This window comes from Euwallacea similis, chromosome 10 (genome assembly GCF_039881205.1).
Source record: "Euwallacea similis isolate ESF13 chromosome 10, ESF131.1, whole genome shotgun sequence".
NCBI lineage: Eukaryota > Metazoa > Arthropoda > Insecta > Coleoptera > Curculionidae > Euwallacea > Euwallacea similis.
This window is the reverse complement of record NC_089618.1, coordinates 4,653,139-4,666,416: the sequence shown is the minus strand read 5'-3', so window position 1 is coordinate 4,666,416 and position 13,278 is coordinate 4,653,139. Positions and strand designations below refer to the sequence as shown.

Here is a 13,278-nt window from a genome sequence, read left to right as displayed (position 1 = left end):
CACTTCATTAATTAATACCCAGTGCGCCACTGGCCGCAATCAGTTCAAACTATAAATTTTTATTGAAACCATAAATAACAAACAAAACTCCAATTTTGAAATCTGACAACGTGGTGAATAATTTGACAACTGACGTCCCCTCGTGCACCATATTTTTTAAACAAAAGAGAACAGACACGTTGCCATTGATTGCAGAATTGATGGGCGTAGTAGTTTATTTCCGGGAGCAATTTTTAATAATTGGCACTCCTGGTTGCCTGTATCCACAGCACCAATGGCCAGTTTTCCCACGCCTCAGGAAAAATAACATGTCAAATATTGACAAAGCAAACAGACAAAAAAGTATTGCTTCGCCAGAGTGCAGCGAGATGTCAAGATGAAGTATTTGCCCGCGGTAAATACAGGGGGGATGAAAATTAGGGTTGACAATAATGCACCGCGTGGGTCGATGAAACATAGCGCGATGCAAGTGTCGCTGATGTTTTTATGGCGAATTTATTGGAGGTTATTAGGCCCTGATGCATGCAGTATCTCTATAGGGTGTCCCTGCTATTAAGAATATACAGGGTGTGGAATTTCCTCGTGAAAAACTTCTTGTGTTTTTGACTCAAATTCGTCTAGTAAATGGCAACAAGGCACTGCTCTTTTGTTTCCAAAATAAGATGGTCGCGTCATTAAAGGACGTCGGTGTCAAACTGAACGCGACGTTATCGAATGTAGAAAATTATGAAAGCATTTTTCTGTAAATTTTTTTTGCTTGTTCATAAGGAGTTTTGTAGACTTTTTTTAACCATAAACTGGCACTTTGGACTTCTCTTACTTAAATTTGGACCAAAGCGATCTCATCTAATCAATTACCAGTGGCGCACCTTTAATCAGAAATCTATTTCCCCGTGTCCATTTATCCAATTTTGAGGTCCGTGTACGTGAAATTTCGTCGAAAAACTACCTCGATTCAAAGAAACCTTCAGGCGACAGCCCGAAATCGGGTCCAGTGGTACTACCGGCACTGATCGCATTTCGCAGATAAAAACCAGTCCCATTCAGATGGGTTTGGATTATTCGAGAGAGCACGTTTTGATCAAATTTTGTTCTGTGGTAAAAGTTTTTGTTCACTTCAGATTTATTGTTATTGATGGCCCGCATACAGAATACTAAAAATAGGGCAGTTCCACAATAAAGGCTACTTCAATTTAGCCGGGCGACACCTGTCGGTTGTTGTCCTAAGTTAGATACATGTTGTAATTATTTTGTTCTAAATAGAAAGGGTTTTTGCACTCATTATAGATGCGGTTATTATCCAAACTGCATGCATTATTGGTTGAATAAAAAGCATTTTTATTGCGCATTTTTTTTACCGGCATATCAATAATTTGACCCGTAAGTGCACTTGAAACGCGGGATATGGGCGATTAACGCTTCGCAACAGCTGCACGCAGCGGTCGAAATTATGAGCCCTGGACCATACTGCCCAGTTGTGCTTTAACCGCCGAAATTTAATCGTGCGGTTAGTAGGCACGCCAATGAGCTTGCACGTCTTATCGGCCAAACAAATATTGAACAAATAAAACGGGCGTTTGAACGGGCCGTCGACAGATGGCGCGAGCTTGTCGCAACCGCCGATCCGGCCACTATGAGAGGTGGGGTCAAGGCGGGGCTACGACTTGTGGGGCTCCGCCCCCAGTTTTGTCTCGAAAATACCACCATGTTTCCAGCGTGTTCTTTTGCGGAAAGACAAGTTTTAGGTCTTTTCGAGTGAGCTGGTTTTCTTTCCTTTACTGGCTTGTATTGTTTGTAGTCTCTCTTGTGAAACTCAGACGCTCGTTTGTTATTTCGATGACGGTTGAGTTTGAGGAGAGCTACCTTTTTTTGAGGGGGCCTGGAAATATCTAATTTAATCGCGCCCATTTATCTCTGGAGAGATTCAATTTCTCTCGTTTGGGAGCGCCGAGGGCTCGATGATATCCCTCCCGGGGGCTTTCGCCCCTCACTTTGAGGGGGTGTCGGCAATGAATATATAGAGATAAAAAATAGTTCTCAGAGTATTACCGAGATCTTAATGTTTAATAGTTTTGTCAAGGGGGAAAGACTATTCTTTGTAGGGGTGATTGGGCTTTTTCTGCATTGTGTGGATTTGGGCTTGGGATAATGCGTCACTTAGAGCGCGAGGACTCGAATCAGCACCGAGACTTGGGGCAGATGCGTCCGCCACTGTTTGGAGCCCTTCAGTGGAGCTTTAGCAGTAATTTCCCAAAGTTATTGCTCCGTTTTTTTGTCTTTCGGCCCTGATGGCTGTTACCTCAGAAGTTCGTCCGGTACGCCATTGATTTGTCGCGACCCGTCATGCCCAGAAAAAGCATTGGCGTCGCAGTCTTTTCTTTTGATTTTCCCAATTTATCTGCTTGGAGACTGAAACGCACACAGTGCGAATACAAAGTGCTCAATATGTATCAGTACCAGTGATTGCGGGGTCTGCCCCTCCGGGGGGGTATTTTTGTTTAATGGCCGCGTCCCCTTAATTCAGACAGGGTGCTTGTTATTTCGGACCTATCGAGATGATCATTAAGGCGACGAACAATAAAAACTTCCTCTCGGGACAAGATACCATCTAAATTTCACACCTTACAGCCTTTACACCCAACTGAAGTTGGATGTTCAATGTAAATCGGTGCGTGGGTTCTCTTATCGGTACCCCGTCTGCTTTTGCTACAACCTTGTGTCATCAGTGGTACCAAGCGACCGCTGCGTTCCCCTATCCAATCCCCGGGCGTCCTGCTTATTGAACCGGCTCGAAGAGGTAAAAGGAGCGAAGTGGGAACGCAGTGGCATTCACAGAAAAAAAATCTCGATTGGATCGAAGAACCACCAAGTCGTCTGCCTGACGCCAGGGACCGTGTTCGGACCAATTATAACACCTCGGGTTCCGCGGCGCTAACAATGGTACCGGCAAAGAACCGGATGGACCGGACAAAAAAGGACCAGGCCACGAAATTGCTCAATGTTTATTGATGGGGTCTTGAGGCGACTTTAACCGTCGACGGCTCGCAGAGGCAATATCGAAAATTAGACAACCCCGAAAACACTTCAGAGTCCTCGAAACATCTGAAGGGCGCGTTTATTACCTTTCTCCGGGCATACATTCTGGAGCAACTGTAAAGTAATTAACCCGCTCTTTGCAGATCTTATGGGAGAGGTACTACGTATGCAGAGCCTTGTTTACTGCATCTTTGTTCAACAATATGACTCTGCTTAAAAAAAATCCTTTTCCAGGCGGACGTCAAAGAAGCATATTTGATGAAAACGAAATTTCCTTCTTGGAAGCGAAGTATCCATCATCCCCCCCCGCTCTGCTTTTCAATTTCAAGGTCAGTGGTTTTACTCGCACCGATCTGAAAAATGTTGATTCTAAAATTTGAAAAGTGTCATGAGTTATTGTTGCTGTGCTTTTCCAGCAATGATGTTTCTGTTTACACAAAAAGCATCTATCCTTCCAAATTTTCCAGGTTTTCTTGGAAATTTTCGTTGCAATTGCTGCGAATCGAGTGAAAATTTGTAGTTCAGGAACAGACGTTTCAAGCCTTTTGCATTTCCAAGTCTTCACCATGACCTCGAATTAGATATCAGAGGTCACTAGAAGCTTTCTTGCTACTTTTCATAATAGACGGAAAACAAATTGTTTCTGGATATTCAAAAATCGTGAAATAAATTCCGGTCAATACGCATTAGGTCGTGTCAATTTGCAGGAAGATCAGTCATAGATGCAGTCATCCTTCTAACGTTGATTGACTAGAGGGCAGCTTTCCTTGGTAACTTGAATTGACCCTATATGACCGTCATCTTTGACTAGCTGGACGATGTCCTCAGTATCTCTATAACCTGAAGTAACCTCAGCAATGATCGTTGGTTGGACAAATAACACTTTTCTATCAGACAGGTGCAAATCAGCGATTTGAATTTTCCCTATAAATTCGCTGCAAGAGGAGGACCATGGACGATGATTTGGACACAGAGCAAGTTTTCCTGGGATACAAATGATGGGGGGAAAGACAAATGGGTTGGGGCGTAACGCCCTCTGGCGCTCAGGTTGTTCGAGTAACTAGAGAGCTACATTAATTAGTTCGGGGAATATAGCAGAGCACTGTGTTTACACTGCACTTACAAGTCGTAATTAAAACTGTCTTACTTGTACGCTCTCCTCTCGGTCGCCTATTTGTCAGCGACATGTAAGTTTAAGTTGCTTCGCAGTGGTGGAGCCCTCGAGGGAGAAGAAGGAATGTTTTGGATGAAAATAAACCGTTCGAATGGCAGACAGACAGCATTCTGGTAATTTATACGAAATTGTTCTGGTTAATTTAGTCGTGCGTTCCCCGTAATAAATGTCCCCAATTAGTGTCTCAATTCACGAATTTATCGTACGTGCAAATAGACCAACGTTTAGGTCGCTTGCCAGAACGATTATACGCTAAAATTGATGTAAACGGGCGAAGAGAGAGATAGGGGGCGGTACCATATAACCCCGGTTCCTCATGCGCAAACATTAATAAAGCGCTTCGAGTGTATGTAAACACACTCGAGCCGGTGGCAATTAAAGCAAAAGGTATCAATGTCCCAATCAATCAAATAAGTCTGGGAAAGGGCATGGAGGGCACGTAGGACTACGTGCCCTCTTCTTTGGGCCGTAGATTTCGCTTTTGCCAGTCAATATTTGAGAGACACCCGATAGTCAGTTGTGCAGATGTCCCGATGGTATATGCGGAGAGAAACACGAAAAAGACAAAAACGTTATTTCAATCCCAAGAGGCGCACTTAACCCTCAAGTTGCTTAAATTAGAGACGACGCTTAGGGGTTAGACCCTGTAGAAAATCGTGAGCGCTCACTTCATTGTTTATTGTGTAAAGAAATTAAGAAAGTGGTATCAGAGGTGAGGGAAATGTGAAATATTCAGGACCATTTTCCAAAACTGCAATCTGGGATAGAAAACCCGAGGTTCCTTTACAGGGGGCAGGCTCCTTTTCGGGGGCTCGTCGTCATCAATAATCCAGGTCGAACCGACCAGGAGGGACTCTTCCCGAAGTCCCTGCGGACGGTCCCGTTGAATTATCAATACGGTAGCTGACCCGTGTCTAGCTATGTCCGGCGATGTCGGCGCTTATCCATTATTGATGCGCCAAGAAGCTGATGTGTCGCCTATCAGGCCCCCGAGGCTCGGACAAATGCCGGCAACGAGGATCTGACCGCATTTCGACACGTCCTCTGAATTTTCGAAAATCCGTGTTAAAAAAGTGAAAAGGGCGAGCGAAGGGGCGATTTATTAAAAGGCCGTTCAATTTGCCTTGTTACCAGTGGAAAAAACTAATATTTTTCGGGCGTAAATGCGTTTGATTGGCGCCTCACTCTCCGGGAAAATAAAAAGCCGGATTTTTAAACCGGTAAATAATACATCGATTTGTCCGTGTGTACAAATTTGGCTGTCAAACTGTAAACTCGATCCTATTATTTGTCCGGTTATTGGTTTATTTCAATTTGGAATGTTGGTCTTAATCGTCGTGGGAGAGGCATCACGTTCGGGGCTTTCTTTCAAAAAAAAAAAAAAAAAAAATCAATATAAAAGTGAATTTCAATTTGAAACTGGCCAGATTTACTTGATTTCAATGCTTCCCTAGGAAACTCACGTCAAAAAATCTATAAAAGAGAGAGATTTCCAGAATTAGTACAGTTCACCAATTTAAAAAAAAACTTTAGAATCTCGCGATTTTTGTTAGGAATGAGAGATTTTACAGAAGTTCGCACTGTTCGGTATTTAAGACAAATCTGTGGGGATCTGTTTTTCTCCTAAAATTTGTATCCGAAGCTCTAGTGAACAGATCTACAGAAGGGAGAGACTTCCAAAACCAGTACAACCCGGCAATTTAAAAAATCGTCAGAATCTCGTAATTTCTATTAGGATGCAAGTTTGCACCGTTTAATTGTTCGTTCAGACCACTGTGCGATTTTGATCTATAGCGACTTAATGTGAACGTAAGAAGTTCAAATATTCTAAAACTGAGACCGCAAATGAAGATAAACTCGATGGTTGGTAGGATGAAAACACCGAAACGATATCTCCGACAGACTTCTTAAACCGTGACACGTTTGTGAAGCATTGAAAGAGGAGAAATCCGAGATAAACAAACGATACTATTACCTGTTACCTGTTTGAAGATAAAGGTTCCAGAATGTACAAGAAAAGGTGCATCTTATCTCTGGTTGTCGTTTTAATTAAATCGATGGTGAATTCGACCGTCTCAAAACATCGCTTTTCTTATTTTTTATGTTGATGATGTTAGTCTTGGGGTTGACAAAACTGTGCAAGTTCAGTCACCAGTGCTGCAAAGCGGCACTTCAGGATTTCCCTGGAAAGTTCTTGAAATATTGAAAAATGCCAGAGTCTCTCTAAAATTGCTGAAGGTGTGAAGAATAAACATTTAAGAAACTGCAGAGGATTTTGAGGGGAATTCTCTCGATGTTGAGAGGAGGTTTTCCGCTTCCGATGCTAGTGAACCGGAGGTCTAAGGCGGCTTCTCGACACAATTAGGGCCTAAGTATAAAATCGTGTAGTGGTCGAACGGCATGAGTGATGGGTGACAGCTGACCGCCGACGTTGGCCAAAGGTCCAGCGACTTTCGTCGATGGACGCTTCCACACTCTTGTCACCTCTAAATATACACAATAATAAAGCTAAAATATGCTTGCAAAACAACATTATTTGGCATATGTACAGGAATCTCAATCACTCCTTTCGACGCCTTTAAATTAGCACCTGCGAACTCGGAGAGACTTATGAGGACGTAAATCGACTCCATACGAGTCTATTTATAATTGCTTTGGCCAGCACGATATCCAGATTTGTACTCGCATGATTACACCGACACCTACACGGACCGAGTTGTTATTTAGACAAAGTAGTATTGGATAAGAGTAGTTAATAAATCGAGGCTGGAACATCATTTTGGCTCTGGGCCACAAAGACGTGTCTGCGACATGTAGGTGATAGTTAAATTAGATACTTTTGGTGTTGCGATTTGACACTGGAATTTCGAGTAGTCGTTACAAAGTTGTTATGTACAACGTAATCGTAAAACAATTAATAAGTGGTCAAGGGGGTAATTAGGGTCGCGATAATTGCGATTATTAACTGCGAAGTAGGGCTTTAATCCTGCGAGGGCACTTTGTTGCATCGATCGTGACTATATAGTATAATCGAGTTAAAACTGGAACTGGACCAAGGAAAATATAGGGAATTCAAAGTCAAATATGCAAAAGTCAAGATGTGAGCTGCGTAAACTCCACACTCCTACACTTGTAAGCCATGTTCCCACGTGTCTCCAGACCATTCTCTGACAACCCTGTCTGACATCGGTGTTTCTTGTATCGCTTTTTACCATATAAATTTTCATATTTTCTCTATTTTGTCATTCTCCTCCGAATCCGACTCTGATCTAATTTTATTCAATTCAAATTTCCTGAATTTTTAAGGTTCATATAAGTCAGGAGCTTACCTCAATCTTTAGAATAATTGCAAATATTGAAAAAAACGGAGCGCTATGCCCCTGATAGCCGAATGGGATGATATAAGCGAGATTTTTTAAGGCAGTGGCGTACATCATTCTTTAAATGTTGTTGTGATATTGTTACGGTTGGCGTGCAGCCGCCGCAGGTAAGAGACGCAAAAAAGGGTTTATCGTGGAGGCGCACTCGACGAAGTTATTTATTGCTTCCTTTTATGCATGTTGAATATTCGGTACGTTTGTTTATGTTAATGCTCGCAAATTTATAAGAAAATTGTGGAATCTTCCAATCATCTGATCTTTCGTTGCATCAAGAGCTCATTGTTAAGAGTAAGTGAGTCGAAGACTCGTACTGCAACAAGAATGTTAAAGTGTTTAGTGGTGAAATGGAGATTTATTAGCTACTATTAGTTAGCGAATTGCAGGTGGGTTTACTTGTCGAGTTAATAGATACTATTTACGCTGAAAGTGAGCCTAATCATTCGAACCCCGAAGTCGCAACAATACGAGTTCTCAAACCCAAACATAAGGAAATTTTTTATAATTTTCTCGCATTTTTTCTTTTCGATATGACCCTGATTTAGTCCTGATTAAATTACAAAATATAGAATTTTTCCTTCAAAATTTTCTGTGCCTTCAACGATCTATTTTAGCCATTGGCGTATCTGACTCTCGCTTAATTTTTATAATGATTTGGAGTTGTTGCAAATTTTCTTTTTTTTCTCGTAGTTTAAGCGTTCGAAAATTTCAAAATCCCTGGGAAGAAAAAACAAATTTTGTGACTGAAAGCGGACAAAATGCTTTAAGTTCCCAATGTGCATGTTTCCGGGCTACGTCTGGAAGCGCTAGGGTTATTCCGTTCTTAACAGTTTGCGTTTCTGAGTTGTCTTTGGGCCACCCTGTATGTAATTGGGACAAACATGTGCGAATAAGTACTAATGCAAACAGGAGTAAGTTAAATAGTAGATAAGCAGTATATAGGCCTAATAAGCCCACATCCGATTACCCAGTCTCATTACTACGAGCGTTTTTTTCTTGCACCTGTATAGGTTTTTTCATGTACATGAACGCGTGTTAAGTCCCGTATATCGTTATCTGCTACTGCTGCAACCGGCATTTATCCCATCAGGAAACAAGGTTATTATACGCGTGCACCATTCAGAGCTTGGGGGACAATAACGCTTAAATTCAACCACCCCCGAGACTTATTAAAAAAAGGAAACTAAGCAAAAATCTTATTTAACCCTCCTAATACCCTATTACAATAAAATTTCCCGAAATTAGGTGTCATGTTAAACCCCGTCTCGAAAAGAATATTAAAAAACTTGCTGGAAAATAATCAGGATGGGGGTGGTTGCAGGGGGCGCTACCATATACGCGAAGACTGGAAGTCCTTGAGTGGCTACAATGAAGAAGGGCTCGTGTAAAATTGAATGGATTTCTTTGCTTTCACCAAGGTCCAGGGCGGCTCATCAAAACCGCGTAGATCAGGGACATGGGTAAGCAAAAAAAGTACCTAGTTCCATCCGTCCTCTTCTATAGGGAAAGGAAAAATTATTTTGTGGTTTGCTTCGCATTGAGGAAATGTATAACGTCTTGGTAATGCCTCTAACGACTGCCCTGAAATCCTTTTCTGGGAAATTGGGGGAGAGGGCAATGATTTAAAATTTCGATTATTTAAAATTCAAATATTATGTACCATTTTTTGATTAATCATGTTAATTAGTGTACGCGAAGACATTCAGCTTTGCACATGGATTTCGTTCGGAGGCACCAATTTTGAGGTATGTGCCTTGACTTCAACGAATTAGCTTTTCGGGACCGGGGAAAATAGCGCGAATCGTCAAAATTCTCAATTTGCCAATTTTTGAATTCCGGTATCTCAGGAACGCGTGGAGCAATTACTTTAAAAAGCAACGCAAATTAATCGCCTCGATGTATTCTATGATCGTGTGTAAGCGGACATGCAGCACGTCTTTGGGTTTCTGGAATGTAGGGGCACGTCGGTGCCTGTTTTCGCGGTTTTAGCGGTGCTAAAATTGAGCTCCAGAAAAACGATTTTCCAAGGTTTCAGAATCACAATTGGGGAATACGGGATCGACACGAAGCCTACATCGCCCCACTGAACGAAAAGGTAAAATTCAAAAAATTTCGACTTTTTCGAGGCCATACGGGGAGAGGGGAAGACCACCTGTTTTTTGCCATTTTAAAATCTCTCCCCATTTGCGCGATAATGAGAGCGTCGTAAGACGGCCGCGCTTCAAAGTCCCTTTCCGCGGCTCCTCGATGGGCTGGACCAAATTAAAAATGAAAAATTTTGCGAGATTTACCATGCACAACGGCAAAATGTTTATCTGAATCCCCGTTTGACGGAAAAAAAAAGAAATATGCGTATGTAAATCAAGTTTTTTCTGGTCGGACATGTACAGCTCGTTGGAGTTGAACTGTAAAACACGATAAACGAGGAAAATTAGCTAAAAAATATAGATGGAATGCATTTGACAAGCCATCCGGAACACGCATTCATCGCGAAATATAAAACGGTTTCGCGATTCGCTGATAGGCCGAATGTCGGTTTGGATAAATGTTGAAACAACGGTAGGCCATTCGACAAATTTATGGAGGACGAAATTTATATTTTAGAATTATTTTTGAGCGCCGCCCTTTAAATTTTAATTTGTCCCCGGGTCGGAAATATCGCCGGTATTTGTTTTTATTAATGTTATAATAATTTTAAATGTCCGGCTCGTTTTTAAACTTCGGGAGCCATTACTAGCAGACAAACGACCCAAATAAATAATGGTTTAGATTTAATTTTAATGGATTAGCGGCTGTTAAAACGTTATTCTCCCGGGCGATTTTTCAAACATGCACCAACTATTATTTATCGGAAAAATGGTTTTAAAAAGCCACCGGCAAACGCATTATTTTCATAAGCATTGCCGCTGACAGCTCAAAGGAAACACATCCATTTACCCATCGCGACAAAAAGACCTTATTCGTATAAAGTCGGAAATCGATTCCCCGAATAATTTAATTAGGAGAAACAACGGACGCAGCCTTTCGGAAATCGCAATCCTGCACCACCTACGCCGCTGTTTAGTGACGGATCAAGCTGAGGACTTTACCTTTCATTCGCAATGAATGAATTAATGTTTTATCCAAGACTTGTTGGTGCAGATGGTCTAGTCAGCGTGTAACGATTTCGTCAATATTTTTTCTTATTTTTTTCTGGAGCTTACAGTGCACCACTCCTACGCTACCGTCTCCTAAGCGATCAAGTTATAAACTGCATAAAACCTTTAAAGGATTGTTCGCCGCAGACTTCATTGGTGTAGGTGGTCTAATTCAAACATAATAATTTTCCAATATTACCCCTCGTGCCACTCCTCTCTCCCACTTTCGGTTTCCGTAAAACGATTTTTAACGAATTAAGATCCATTTAAGCCAGTAGCGTATCTCGTTTTTAAAAATTGCTCTGAATTTTTGAATAGAACAAAATTTTCTACCTATTAATTCCATTTTGTCGTTCATCTCTCGGTACAACACTGAGCTAATTCTGTTAGTATTAACTTTACCAGTTTCGGTTTCAGTTTTTGTATGAAGGGTCTTCAAGGTTTAATATCTATTTAGGACAGTAGCATATCTCATTCTTCAGAATTGTTATGAATTTTTGAATAAACAAATGTAACTCAACTGTGCCCCTGTCTATTAACAAATAAAGCTAAAAATTTCACCATTTTCACCTAATACTTGAATGACTATTTATTCAAAAATTTAGGCGGGCTATTTGGTTACTTTTCCAAATATTTCCCTTTTGTCCCATTTTTTTTCCGTGACTTTGAGCGCAGCTCCACTACATCACTGTCTCTTAGGCAATCAAGCTGGGAAACGCATCCATTTCCCGATAGTGGCAAGAAGACCTTATTCGTATAAAGTCGGAAATCGCTCCCACGAATAATTTAATTAAAAGAAACAACGGGGCTGCGCCCTCAACAAGGTAAACACAACCTTTACCTGAAAGGGCCGGAATTACCCAAGTCGCCGCCATGTCGAACAACCCTGATGGCAATTCGTATGCATAACGCTACATTTCGGCCCCCATTTCGCTAATAAGCATTACACGGGGTCCCCGGCGAAATGCGGCCCCGGGGCTCCGCTCAATTCGCAAATATGCATGTAGACTACGCCTTGTTTAGGTTTCCGCATGTTGGTCCCAATTGGAATCAACCTGCGGAGTTAGTTGCATCTGTCTGTTTGGGATAGTGAGCCACGGTTTTGTCCCACTCAAGATCTGTTAGAGTACCTCCTTAACATACCAGATTCATGACAGCAAACTCTAGGTTAGTTCACGTTAAGATGCATCCAAACGTCTACACCAAGTTCGCTCGATCTGATTAGTTTTAACTAAAATTCGCATTGGGCGCATCCAGCGAGCTAAAGCGCTACCACGCATTTTGCTCTGGCGTATTATTTTTTGAGACTTGTAAAACAGTCAACTACATCACTGTCAATGTCACTTTTTCCTATATGATTAAATTAAGTCAAATTTTGGTTAAATTAAGTTAAACCGACACTCTATCAAAACCTTCGGAACTATTGAAAGTTCGCTTTTATGCGATATTTCGATCCCTGGAACAACTTTGGCTTCTCTTTTGATAAATTATGGCGGAGACTTCACAGGCGAAAATGTATTTATTTCCAAAGACTTTGAAGTTGTAACTTAATTGCTGACTGAAATATATTGAAACGCTCGCTTGTGCGTAATTAGCGGTACTACCTGGCTACATATCATAAGCCCCGATGTTAATTGGGCAGTAAAGATATATCTACCTAATAATATAGGAGATATAGAAACCGGTATATATAAACAGTATATAGGCCGTTCATTAGGGCCCAATTACCGAAAACAAGCACGTCGTCTGGTGTCCATCTTCACGAAGCGAAAACGACATTTGGTCCTGAAGAACAACTCTTCCACATTTTTATGCATCTAATGAGGGCCCGGTTGGCGCCAATGGCGGCCCCGGCTCAAAGGTATCGTTGATAAAATTTCAGATTTCGGTCCGATAAAACCAGCTTAAGGACCCCTAAAAAGTCCCCAAAAAAACGTTTATCTGAGGTGACGAGAGCTGATGATAATTTTTTTTTGTTCCCATTTAGTTGTAATGGGGACAATGATCAATTATTTGGCACACGAAATAACAATTTCGTAAATATAGCGTTTTACGACGTCTTAAGAATGTCATATCAGCGGTTTTGACGCATTCAAATGAGCAATGTCTCGCGTCGTCGGGTAATTTCGTTCGGCTTTTATGAGCGTCGTTTCCAGTATAGAGGACACGTCTCGACGGATATTACGAGACATTTATTTGTTAATTTTTCCAGGGGAAATTAAATTAACGGTAGTTGAGGAATTCCTGCAAAAAGGAAAAAACTTACGCCGTCGGTAGGATCTGAACCTACGCACTCTGAGGGATTCCGATTTCTAGTCAGATGCCTTAACCGCTCGGCCACGACTGCCCATGCGTTACGCGAAAGTAAAAACATTTGCGCAGCTTTAATGACCATTACCGCGATTTCAACGAACGTTACCTCCATTTCATAGAACATTACCGCCGCTTCAATGAACAATATCGCGGTTTCAATGAACATCACCGCCGCTTCTACGAACATTGACGCCATTTCAAAGAACACTTCCACAGCTTCATTGAGCGTCGCTTCAGTTTC

At 41.6% G+C, this 13,278-nt stretch overlaps 1 non-coding gene across 1 annotated transcript; it reads right to left on the bottom strand.

Annotated features, from left to right (window-relative positions):
• Positions 1-12,989: 12,989 nt before the first annotated feature.
• TRNAS-AGA (transfer RNA serine (anticodon AGA)) lies at positions 12,990-13,071 on the bottom strand. The gene has a single exon. It is a non-coding gene; the product is annotated as a tRNA-Ser (tRNA).
• Between the last annotated feature and the right edge of the window lie 207 nt (positions 13,072-13,278).